This window comes from Poecile atricapillus, chromosome 3 (assembly GCF_030490865.1).
Source record: "Poecile atricapillus isolate bPoeAtr1 chromosome 3, bPoeAtr1.hap1, whole genome shotgun sequence".
NCBI lineage: Eukaryota > Metazoa > Chordata > Aves > Passeriformes > Paridae > Poecile > Poecile atricapillus.
This window is the reverse complement of record NC_081251.1, coordinates 11,555,219-11,568,488: the sequence shown is the minus strand read 5'-3', so window position 1 is coordinate 11,568,488 and position 13,270 is coordinate 11,555,219.

Sequence of the window (13,270 nt, the reverse complement as noted above, 5' to 3'; positions counted from 1 at the left end):
AAATCAATTAAGGAAAAGAAGTTAATCAGGAATATTTTAAATGCCAACATAGTGCAGAAGTAGCTCTATGTTAGTATTTGTTATTGTAATATCTTACTTGAAAATGCAATTTGCTCTGGTAGAGCACCTCTGCAGCTAAGCTTGAAGCCCAAGTAGTTGTCTCACCAAATAGTTTTCACAAAGGTTGGATCTGTGGTAAGTTTTGGGTGATCTTTGGCACATGGTAAAAAGAACTGTGAGTGTGGTCTGTTTTGGGTAATTTCATGGGCAAACTAGATGAACCCTTACATGCAGTCCTAGTCCTCCATCCCAGGGTCCCAGTGTTGCTCTGGCAGTGACACCACATAACAATGGACAGACAAGATAGGCTCAGCCCTAGAAAAGGTCCAAGTTTTATCTGCCTCAAAACCATGAAATCTGTGCCCCCCTTTGAGGCTGAATTCAGACTGTCTCAGTCAAACATCAATGCCACATCCCAGAGCAGATTTAGCCTTTAGGCCTCTCTGTCCCTCAGCCCACTGCAGTGTGTTGTAAACATTTTCTTGGAACCTTTTGCACTGGAGACTTAAATTCGCTGCTTGATCTACAACTGGGTGGGAAAGAGCCCTGAACTCAGTCTCAGAATACCCAAAACCTGGAGTTTAATGGAACAAAGGGCTTCAAGAGTGACAGCTGCATGCATACCTAATGTAAGAGGCTTCATAGGACTTTATCTCCAGACAAATATGTTGCTAGCTTTTCTAATCATTGAATGGCTTCTTTACCAAATCAGACCTGCCAGTTAGAAATGTGGAATAGTCTGATTTCTGCTAAGTGTGCCATGCCTTCCTGATGGAAAGAAATCAGCAGTGGCTCTGCTGGCAGTCTGCTGGGCAGCCAGCTCCCACGTGCTGCCCTAAGCTGTGATTTGGGCTGTCTTTGGCTGTCAGTCACATCAAAGAATACAGAGGGTACAGGAGGGGTACATGAGGACGTAAAGGCTCTGCCTTGAGGAGTTATCAAAAATTGAGAAAGGTGATGACAATATTACAGAGAAGTTTAGGAAATACAACAGAAGCAGGAAATAGTCCAGTGGGGTGGCACAGGGCATATATGAATCCTGAATTCCCAAGCACTTGTGTTGCCAGATTGGGTATAACCTCCTGGGAAAGCCCAAGGCATGCAAATCAGCAGCTCTGCCTTTGTACAAACCCAGCCAAACTGTTGTCCTCCCTGTGTATGGCTCCTACAATTTTTACTGAGGCACTCACAGCCCAACATCTACTCCTGCTTTTCTACTACCTTTTAACCTGAAAAATACAAGCTTTCACAGCATGGTTTCAGGTAGTGATTTGTGTTCTCTGTGTTTATTATTTAACATGAGATGTGTGGGATTTGTAGGTGCTCTTGCTATCAGTCAGGTCCAAGGGAAGGTGATGGGTTTGTGCTCATGCATCTCCAAGAAGAAATACACCTTTATTCTTGCATCTACTGAAATGCCATCATCAAAGAGTATGTCACTTTGTTGCCCTTTCTAAAAATCCCTTTACTTCTTGCAGATTGCTTAGAATTTGCAAGAAAGATATTTGGGAAAAGTTGCAGCCTCATGATTTTTGTTTGTGATTTCTGAAGAAATACTGTTTTCAGTTGATGGCATATTGTTGTTTTCCCCCACTATTACACTCAGTTGCTCACTACTATGGGTTTTAGTATGGTAATGGTAAAAACTCACAGAATATGTTAGTCTGCTGTTCTGTTTAAAGAATATTATTTTGAGCAATACCAGAAGAAAATACTACAATAATCATTTAGATAAAGGGTTCCAAGATATAATAATGAAAGCAAGCAGGATGAAGAGTGACATTTTCTACTTGGAGTTGGTGGTGGCCTTTTCAGCTTCAAAGGCCACATTTCTATTTACCAAACACACCTTTATCCAGAGCCTTCTAATCCAGCACCTTCCACATTGTTTTCTGGTTAGTGGCTTGCAAAGTGGGCTGAAAAATATGCTGTAATAATCTATTGATTTCTGTATAACAACCTAGCATATTTAATAAAAAAATTTTTGAAGACCACAAATTCTTTACTTGTTCTGTTTTCAACAGCTCACCTCTGAGGTCTTACAGAGAGAACATTCCTCTCCAAACATTGATAAGCTGCAGAGTAGCTATGCAAAATGGGCATGTGCTCTGGCATTGAAAATGTTTGAATTTTTACAGAGAACTGAACAAATCCACCAAGATTATATTTCTTACAATACCAGTTGTGTTGTCTTGCAAAAACTTCTTTGTGATAATATATTTACTTTGTAAGATACCAAAAATTTAAGTTTTTGGTTTTTTTCTTTTCTACTATAAAACCAAACTGCTTGTGTTGGGAAGACAAAATTTACAGTTTCAGAAAAATTGCTATCAACAATCATTGGTGTTTTCCAATGGGAAAGTCCCACCAGACCTACCCAAGGATACCTGAAGAAGCTTGTGGAGCTCATGGTCCCTAGCCAGCTCCTCCCAGACATTGCCATTGTCCAACCCAACCAAGAGCTGACAGCTGTCTATCCTCTTCCAAGTTCCAAATAAAGTTTACTTTACAAAACCTCTCTGTAGCTGCTCATTTAACAAAATACAGTGCTAGGATTTCCCCTTATAAATAAAGTACAATGCAATTGTGTGGGTTTAAAACTCTTGCTCTTCTAGTCAATTAAGTTGATCAAATAGTCTATTACATCACTAAAACTATTAATAAAAAACTCCAAAACATAGTACCTCTTAGGAAAGTAATTATGTTTGTAGAATGATAGCCAACAGTAAAGATGGGTACAGCATCTATCTGGAGAAAGCACGATTTGGGAAGAGCACATTAAAAAATTCCTCTAAATGTGATTCAAGGTAAGAAGCCAGTTGATAACTGCTATTATATCAATCACAGTAGCTCATAGTTTGGCAATGAAAAGGAGTGGCTTATTGTAAGTGCTCTTCTATTAATCTATTGTCACAGATCTCACTTTAATAGCAACATTATGTGACCACATATTTTATTTACGGATCATTTGAAGAATCTGTTATGCAGATATTCGGATTAGTGGGCTATCAAACCATTAGCCAAATAAATCTAAAGGTAATAAAACTCACAGGAAGATAGATGACTTTTTTTTTCTTGTTCTTTTCAGCTAATTCAGGCTAATTTGAGCCTTTCACAGAATGGTGATAATGAAGGATTTGTTCTCAGCAGCGTTATGGCAGGTGATTTGCATTTGAAAGTTTGACACATTTATAGGCCTTTGATCTTTTCCCCTCAGCGCTTGTGCCCCTGGCCAGACACCTACATGTACGTTTTACCAGGTGGAAGATCTAGGAGCAAAAGTAGCTCTGAGAGTCACCCTGAAAATATACACTAGATAAAAATAATTAAACTATTTGTGTCCAGAAAAGTATTTTATTGCTGAATTTGAGTGGCCTTTACATTAGACTAGAAATAAAATACATTGAGACTTCTTTTATTAGGGTTTATTTTAAATTAAAAAAAGTCCTCATGGAAAATTTTAAAGAATACAGTCTGATGCCCACTAGCTATAAAGATTGGCTTCTTCTATAGCTTTTAATTTATTATTGAAAGAAACTCCTTGCTGCAGGACACTTGAAAAATTTTGACATCAAGTGAGATAAAAAAATATTGTAGCCATGGAGCCACTCTTTTAAATATTATTTAAATATTTGGTTTTCCAAAAAAAAAAAAAAAAAAAACCAACCAAAAATTAACTCTCTGGGCAAGAGAGCAATCTTTGGGCTGGAAGAGGAAGCCCTGAAAAATAAAATGCAGGGTGCTCCTAGCACCACGAGCATGTGTGAGCATAATCAAACACACACCCCCAGGATATATAAAAGATGTTCTTAGTATTTACTATCTACCCCCAATGTAAGTAGAAAGTCTAAGAATTCAGTATGAACCTAGCTGAGTATTTGAAACAGGAGTATTGTATCCCTCACGATTTTTTAAAATTCCACATAACTAGCTGATTCCTCTGCTGGATCATAATGATGAATTCCAGGAGTGTGAGCCAGTGCCTCATTTCATTCTCATCTCAGATTTGATTCCTAAAGTAGTCTGAGTTCACTAATTAAAAATTCCCTGGATGAAATTCCTTCCTGTTCCATTAGCAAATGATATTTCTACAAATTGAGCTTTTCCTCTGAAAGAATCTAAGGCTTGGTAGGTTCCTTGGAGGAGGACAGCCAGTCTGATCTCAGGAGAGCTCTAAGGATGGAGGTGTCTGGCCAAACAGCCTCAGGCTCTAGGTTTTATTTGGGAGGATGGGGCTCACCAGCCCAGAATACTCAGCCTTTTTAAAGCTGTGTAATGAGTACTGATTAGCCATTGTCTGGAGTACACTGAAAATAGCAGGGACTATGTAAATGTTAGCTTACTTTGGATGCACATCAATAGGGAAACCCCAATCGCCCTTCTGAGTCCCTGGGGTCTCTTTCCTGCCTCTCCTTTAAAAGATGCTCCTTCAATCTAAGAGTTGACTTCACGTTGAATGTACTTGAAAATTCAGTTCCCGGTACATTTTGTTCTTCAAAAGAGAACGCCATCCATCTGTGTTACTTTCCTTTCAACTCATCACAGAATGTCAGATACCAGATAAGAGCAAGACACTGATGAATGCGCATCCCAGCCTGACAGGGCAGGTCAATGTCAGGGAAAGCAACGTTTTCCTTTTTTTTCCCCCCTTCTTTGTTTTTATTTTTACTACAACCCATTTGCCAATATTTACTGTAGAAAATCACTTCTCTGGCAACTCAGCTGGCTTTAAGCAGCACCAGCCGGAGAATTTAGATTTAATTGCTTTCTATTTCTGTCTCCATTTTATACAGCCTTTTAAGCTGATCGCTGTGGTGGGCACTATAGAGATCTCTGCAGAGAGGTAATCCCTCCCCTGGCACAGCCAGTATCCCAGGAAAGGAGAGATTCCAGGGAGCAGGAGCAGCAGACAGGGCCTCTCTGAGATCATGCAGGTCAGTGGCAGGGCTGAGAACAGGACACTGGTGACCTGAGTTCCCGTCCTGATTGTGACCTGCCTCTACAGACAGTGCTTTACTGTTTGCCCTGGATTACAGCAAACTCGATCCTAAGGGAGTGGAGCTGTAGCCAGGACCAGCTGCCTCCCGGATTTGCATACCTGCTGTTGTGAGATCTACCTGCTTATTCATGCATGCACCGCTTTTACACATCCCAATTACCATCAGCTAAGCAGGAACTCAGGCAGGGTGCAAACCAGATGTCTGGGTCTCTTCAGAGTGATGGGGACAGCAGCACACAGCTAAATGTGCTCTCAGAATGAAGGCAAGCTAAGGGTTTGATTTGTAATCCTTTTTTCCCCTCTAGTTCTACATTTTACCTTCTCTTTCACCTGATAGATTCATAAGTTTGACTTACTGGCCCATATTTAAGTATTCTTGGCAGGAGTTTAGGTTTTTACTCTCTTTTGTGTTTAAAAACAGAAATTAAATAATAGTTTTCTAAATAGCAGTGACCTAAAGTATTTTTTTTTCCTAAATTTACAAACTTAACTGAGTCCCTATCTGTAACTATATACAATAGCAATATTAGTATTTGGTAGGCTGTGCTTAGGACTGCCTAAAAATCTTGCTTCAAGTGGATAATTAAATGTTTCTTGCTTCTAAGTTAACTTTATCTATGCAACTGAGTAGATAAAGAGAGATGTATGATTTACATGAGCAGGAGATGTCAAGAAAAGGCATCATTTTCTACTGTCAGTACCAAGAAGCACTAAAAAGAGTGAGACCCAGAAAATCAGGTAGATGAAACCTTAAAGAGAGAGACAGAGAGAGAAATTAAAATAATTAAATGATAAAGAAAAGAGGAAAATGAATAATATTTAGTGATAGATGGGACAAACTAGAAGTAGAAAAATTGAGAAGGGGTGGAAAATAAAAGCTGATCACGAGGTCAAGATAAGGAGCAGGGTCTTCAGTGGTAGAGAACAGAGACCTCTCTTGCAACACAAACGCAACTGTCCAAAAATATAATCAGGCAGGAAAAATATCTGTATCTTCTAGCACCAGCAGGAAACCTATAATGCATCACACTGAAAGGTCAAGGGCCTTTAAGACTGAGAAATTGTGTTTGTTGCCTCTTTCCTGCAGCGTGCCAAGAGCTTGGTTGCTCTTCTGTTCACCTCCCAGCAGGCAGTTGCCATTGCAGGCAGTGTCAGGCCTGTCTTGGGGCAGACCCTCTCCCTGGCCCTGTGCCCACACACCACATTTGCTGGTTCCCCAGCTTGGTGACCTTTCTCTGCACTTGCTCCAGTGTTTCAACCCACCAGGCTCCCCAGGTCTTCTAAGCTGCCTCCTGGCTGAGCCTGTGCTGCTGCATGGGGTTATCCCAGCCAGCACAGGGATTTGCCTTTGCTTTCTTGGCACATCCCAAGGCTGCCCCCAGATAATTTTCTCCAGACCTTCTGATGAAAGCTCTGCTCTCCAAGATAACAACTACCCACACTTCAATACCATATGAAAACCTCTGCATGTGCAGCATTACCTACAAAAAATGTGAACAATTTTACTCCAATATATTCATGGTCTCTTATGAGACCGAGTTTAATTTGGTAGGCAAAATTCATGGACGCATTCTGAGAAAATGCAAAAAAAAAAATCTCCAAATTAACATCCCATTCAGATTCATCAATAGCCTGAAGGACAGACTTGGTTTTTTTTGGTGGGATTTAATGTGATTAAAATTAAGATTTAGCAACTTGCCAGGAAATTTATGACTGCAGTTTGAAATCAATGGTCCTCACCTGTGGGCTAGCCACGTGCCCTGAAAGGCACTCAGACACACAACATTTTATCATTTCATTTCGGAATGTGAAATATGTAAGTGCTAAATAATATCTGTAATCTAACACTTGTATGTTGTCTCTCATCCAGACTATCAATCCATTTTATAACTATTAAACTGAACTGAGACTGTGCCCAGCACATAACTTCCTTTAGCATGGAGATAAAACATGGTTTCTGTTGGCAGCACACAGCAATTCTGCACATCAGTGCTAGGATGTGGGGGAGGAAGAAATGAGCAGATACTGATGAGGAGGTTCAGTGGACAAAAAGGAACAGCCTGAGCTGAAATGTAATCACAGAAATTGAAAATTAGACCCCTTCACAAACACCCAGCTTCAGCTCTGCAGCTCAACTACAAACAATCACAACTGAGCTTTTAATGCAATTTTCCTGGCTATTGGAATTTCTTGTAACATTTGCCCAGTTTTGGAAAATTCATCATGCTGAAAAATGAATGCATGAAAGCCCATTGTAATAGCAGGAAGGCAATAGTACAAACCCTTAAGTGCTATCCCAAGCCTATAGATCCATCTTAAGTGCTATCCAAAGGCCTGTGAAATCACTGTTACACATGGCTAAGGCAATCATCCCACTGTTCATGGGACAGTAGAAGAAACACTTGAGGATAAAATATATTCTACTTCACAATTTATTGAATTTTAATATATGCTGTTGAGTAGGAAAGAAGGCATTGCTGATCTTGAAATACTTGCAACAGTTAATCCTCCACCTTTCCCATGAAACACAGGTATATCCACTCTATTACAGCAGACATCAGTTTTTAAAACTAAATGTGAAAGCTGATACAATTAACTGTGTTAAGTGATAATAGAGTTTTCCTGCAGAAACAGCTTCTATCATTTTGATAATATCTGTTACTTCTCATTTCTGAGTAAAATGAATCTTATTAGGCTCTTCTTCCTCCCCCAGCTTTGCTCTTTCCTTCTGACTTAAGTAGCCAGTGGACATTAAAGACCAACCACATAGTCAAACCTCCTTTCAACTTCTGTTAACAGGGGTATTAAAAAGACATTCCTAAATATCAGCTGAAAACCACTAGGTAATAAACTCTCTACTTAAAAGGTGGGTAGGTGTAAATTCCACACGTAGGGCTTTTCATCTGGGAAGCCAGTTGCTTGGAGATCAGATGTTTTAAATGAATTGCGGAGCTGATGTTACTTGTCAGTCGATGGAGACTGACACTATTTGGAGGATCAAATACTTACATTTGAGGATGTAAAGCAAATAGATAAGTCCTGATCCTGCCAGCCCAACACCAGAGAGATGCTTGTTCACTATGCAAAGCCCTGGAGAAATCAGTGATACTCATTTGACTGTTTCTTCTCCATGAGCAGGGTCCAGCCTGGATATCTTGGGAGTTGTGCCCATGACAACATTAAAAGTTTTAAATGTTCATGGCAAGATATTTTAACAGCATTAGAACTAGACTATTTCTGGTCTTACAAGCAAATAATAACAACATTTTCTCTTGTGCTAGCCACAGGTTTGCTTGAGCAAAGATGGTCTAATTGTCTAACAGCAATTAGATATCCAATTTACACATTATTTTCATTGAGTATGGTAAGGATTTTGGGCTTCCTCTTACAGAGCAGGACTAAGAACTGGTCCTTGTTCTCTTACTGCCTTCTTTCTTCCTGGCAATTTTAAGTGACTATGCATCTGCATTCTTTGGCATACTGACCTCAAAAAAAACCCATATATATGGATTTGTTGACCGACTTGCTTATTTATAAGACTTGTTTCAGTTGAGGTTGGACCCAGATTAAACCTTCTTCCACAAGTAGGAAGGAAGTTTCAAGGTCTAAAAATTCTAAAAAAAAATAAATTATTCTATCCAAACTGAAGCAAAGCCTTAGAAAGAAGAGAAGCATTGCCTGGTGGCTAATGTGAGTCTGGATAACAAATGTGGTGGATCCTTTCCTTCCTTTATTGCCAGCTTGGGTGTAAACAGAGGTGTTCAACACTGCTTTTCAGAAGTGTTGAACACCTGCTGCGTCTGCTGAAGTTAGTGAGACCTGCAGCTGCTTGCCCTACATCTTATATGTGGCGATTGGCTCCTTGTGCAGGATGGCCACAGACACCTCCACAGCGAGCGGATGGCATTGCAGCCACTGCTTGGGGAACCATTTGTAAAAGAGGAGGTGAAGTGACTTTAAAAGCTTTTGGGGGATGTATTTTATTTTTATTTTCACATTACAAACTCAAGATGAGACTGTATCATCTAAGTACTCTACAAGGATGTTAGTATGATCTGCTTCTTGTAAAAAATAAGCCTAGACTTGTATCCTGATTGTAAGGCTGACTGGGATGAGATTAATGTTATTTAAACACATTTATCCGTGTGTACTCAGTTTCAGCCTGCATTCTTCCCAGCCACTATAATTTTTTACTCACTGTTTCTCCTACCAAAATCACAGTATGGTGGATATACATTCTAATATAGAAAAGAAAAATTATATCAAGTGTAAATGACTGTACACAAAAATTTATTTTTTACCATACACAATCCATGCCACATTATCTGGACTTCTTCTTTTAAATTTAAAACCTGAAGCTCTAGAAATTTTCTATGCCACGGGTGGTTTGAGTCTTTTAAATGGAAAAATTTTTACTCCTTCCATGGATCCATGTTCCTGTGATGAATTTAAAAATATGAGCAGGGAACATTTCATTTTAAAGGAGATGAAAATGGAGATGTTAGTCTTTGTACAGCAGAATAGATTATTGAAATGAAAATCCAAACTACCAGTCAAGAAGAAAATGTCTTATCATTTTTTTGTCAGTTCACATTTCATTGGTGTTAGCCTAGTATCTCACTCTCCTTCAATGTTTTAACATTATTGATGGACAAAAAAGGAAATTCCTAAAATTTGCAGTAGGCAGAATAAAATAAAGATTGCAAAACTTCTTTTTTTTTTTTTTCCTCTTCTGTGAATTTACTGTTTAGGAAGAGGCCACTTGAAATACTAGATTTTCTTAGCACTTTATTAAGAGTATCCAATTGTCACAGGTTTTAGAAAAATAAAACTGGTATCCAGCCTGTAGCCTTGTCTTCTCCTGTATGATACTTTTTGAAGAGTTATAAATAACGCTGAGAACTGTTCTACCATTCCCATTGAATTTTGTGTATTATAATTTTCTGCACTTTGCAAGATAATTTCTTAAGTGAGAATTCCTATTCTTGTGGGTGCAAATGTAACATTGTCCAAAACTAATTGATCCAAGAACAGCTACATACCACAGGACTGCTGACTTACACAGGCTGTGGATCACACCAGGAGGTGAGGTGTGAGGTGTCATCCAGCTTCCCAATTCACCCAAAACTGAGGCACGCTTCATTTGAGTCTGTTCAGGGAACCTGGGGGCTGTAGCCAGAAATGGGTGGCTAATTTTCCAAACAGAACCTCTGTCTGCATCTCCAGCAGCAGAGCAAACACAGCCCCTTTGGCTCTGAAGATGTGTTATGGCAATGCCTGCTTTACTCTGGGGAAACCCTTTGCTCACCCCTGTGCCCTCGGTGGCCTCTCCTGGACCACGGTCAGGGAGCATTTAGGACATAAACAGGTGTGTCCAAGCTAAAACAGTGTCAGGGAGTACAGTGGTCATGAAAAGGATGCACAACAGATGCAAAGCACTAGCCCCATATTAGCTATTAATACAGAAAAGCCTGCAATTTTTTCTTGCTTGTGTAACAGTTCACAAAAGCATAAACTTACAAGATCCACTGATTTTCCATGCAACCAGAGTAGTCCTCTACATACTCTCATATTCTACCTTGGCTGCTCTAAACATTTACTCATAAGACATAAGAAAAGATATAGTTATTGCTATAATTTGCATTCCTCTTCCCTGCCTAATCCCATCTGAATCCCAATATATAAGAACAGAGATTGAATCAGAATGTGTTTATCTCGCATCCACAGCAAAAAATCTGTACAACATCTTGGACATGCACAAAATCATTTCACCCCATGGTGTCTGAGCAACACTTTCTATGTTTTACCCATAGATTAACTGGTGAGATACATTATTTATAGTCAGGAAACAAGTGACTTGTTGAAGTTTTTGGTTCTAAATTTGACTGCATTAAATTATTATTTGGTTCCAAAATGAAAACTGTTGTACAGAACAAGCTATATATGTGCTCACTATGTGTATTTTTAATATATTTATATATTGCTTATGTATATATTATGTACATGTATATAGACATGTCTATATATATGTATACACATACATATTTTGGGAAGCTTCTTTTCCTTTTCACACTGTAACAAAATGCCTCCTCTTCCACCTCCCCCTGCTTACATTTTTGTATTTGTAGTCTTTTAATTGTTGTGTTAACAGAAAAAAGAAAAAAAAAAAAAAGAAAGACATTAAATAAGAGCAGGGGCCCTGTCAAATGGAAAAGACACTATAAACACAAATACAGGGAGGAAAAAGTAAAAAGAGTGGGACAGAACCAGTTCCTTATTTATGCAAAATTAGATCTTGCGTCTATCTTGTGACATTGTGACCATTGTCCTGGTACTCAATGAAACCATTCAGATCACTGAAGTTACAGAAAATACCTGCCATCTTGTCTTAATTTTAGCTTTTTAGCACTTTTAGCATCTCTGCTTCTTAGGATTGTTTAATCTCATTTTCCTTAAAGAAGGACCAGAAAAGAGCTCAGAATATGATGAGGTAACCATGAAACACAAAGCAATCCTGTCTGTAGGAGCTGTGCCCTGAGTTCTTGTGTGTGGTAGATGTCATGATAGTCAAAGTTCCTCAGCCCTGGTTGAACTGCAAAAATCCTTAATTTTTTGATACTTATTATCTCAGCATAAAACCAGTAAGTGTCCCATAAGATGCCTCCTAACATTTTTATACCCAACTCATAGAAACTCACAAAAGCCTTCCCACTGACTGCTGAGTATTGGATTGTTTTTTGTTTTTCTGTGTGGTTGTAGTGAGGATTTTGTAGAAAGAAGTGGCATAATCCAGAAAACCTCAGCATGTTTTGGCTGTGTGCCATTCTGAGGCATTCCCTCCCTTCCTTTGGAGTGGATTATGGAGCATACAGAGATCATTACACAAAAGGAAAGTCTAAAATAAATCCTACTTTTATTTTTTCCTCCGGGTTGACACTCTTTCTTCCCTTCTTTTCATTATATATTACATTTTGCTTCCATTATGTGCCAACACAAAGTCATGGCTGGCAGCCAAGCTGCTTAACAGCTGCAGAACTCAGGAGTTTTGGATAGTTTTCCTGGCTCTCCTAATGCTTTGCTGTGTGATTTGGGGAAAGTTCCTCCTTGCCTCTACTTATCCATTTCTCCAGAGTAATAGAGAACATTAATCATCACTGTAAGCTGTACTGAAGCCTAGAGATGAAAAGTGCTTGTTATTAATGATATTAATTTATAAATTATGGACTGTGTAACACATAACCATTGTTGCATCAAACTGGGGCTGGAAAAGGGCTTTTTTGCCAAAAAGGAAGAATAAATTTGTAGAGGCAGAAAATTTTACAGAAGTAGCTTCTAGTTTTCTCTAACCCATTTATAACCTGTATATTACTTGGAATTAAATTTCCATGGAAAACATTTGTCCGGACTCAAGTTTTTTTGCTTCCTAGACCTTTCTTTTCAATTACATTTTCCTATTTTTTTTTTAATGGGACTTTGACCTTATTTACAATTACAGATTTACTTTTTAATTTCCCAGTCATGTATTAAAATAGCACATAAAGCCACAAACTGCAGGGGAATGCATTGCAGTTCTTTCCTCCTTTCTCATATTGAAAACCGTAGTGATTGGTTTCTCACGAGTGGAGAAATCCACAGAGAGCCATAACACACACAGATCCAGACAAGCCATCTCTGACTTGCACAATTAACATGCAGATAAGAGACTGCCCTAGCAGCAGTCAGCACGGCTCTCATCTTCACTGCTGTAATGCCATCACCTTCAGCTACCCTGAAATCAGGGCTCAATGGCTTAAGTTTAGGGTTTGTGTTAGCCACGAATAAAGTCAAGATCTGTCAATGGTTTTGTAAAGTGGTTAATTTTCTTTTTCCTCTCTCACCACTTTTCCCCTCAGTGCAACGCTCAATGTAGATGCGCAGCCTTAATCGGTTTAGTTGCAAGAAGATAATCTTTTTTTCTCCCCTTCTTGCTGTAGCCTGTTAGCTTAAAGGCTTTTTAGCTGAAGGTTGATAATTATCACTGAGAAGAAACTAGCACATCAGGAGTTCATTTTCTATCTTAGCACTTCTGGCGCTCCTTTGAACTCCTCGCACCAAGCCCGTGTTCCCACTCTGTCACTTTCCTCCCTCCATCATAAAAAGCTCTCGGCAGCCGGCGGCTCCAGCCTTTGCTGGTGGGCAGAGGGCATCGCTTCTCCCGAGCGCTCCTCCAGC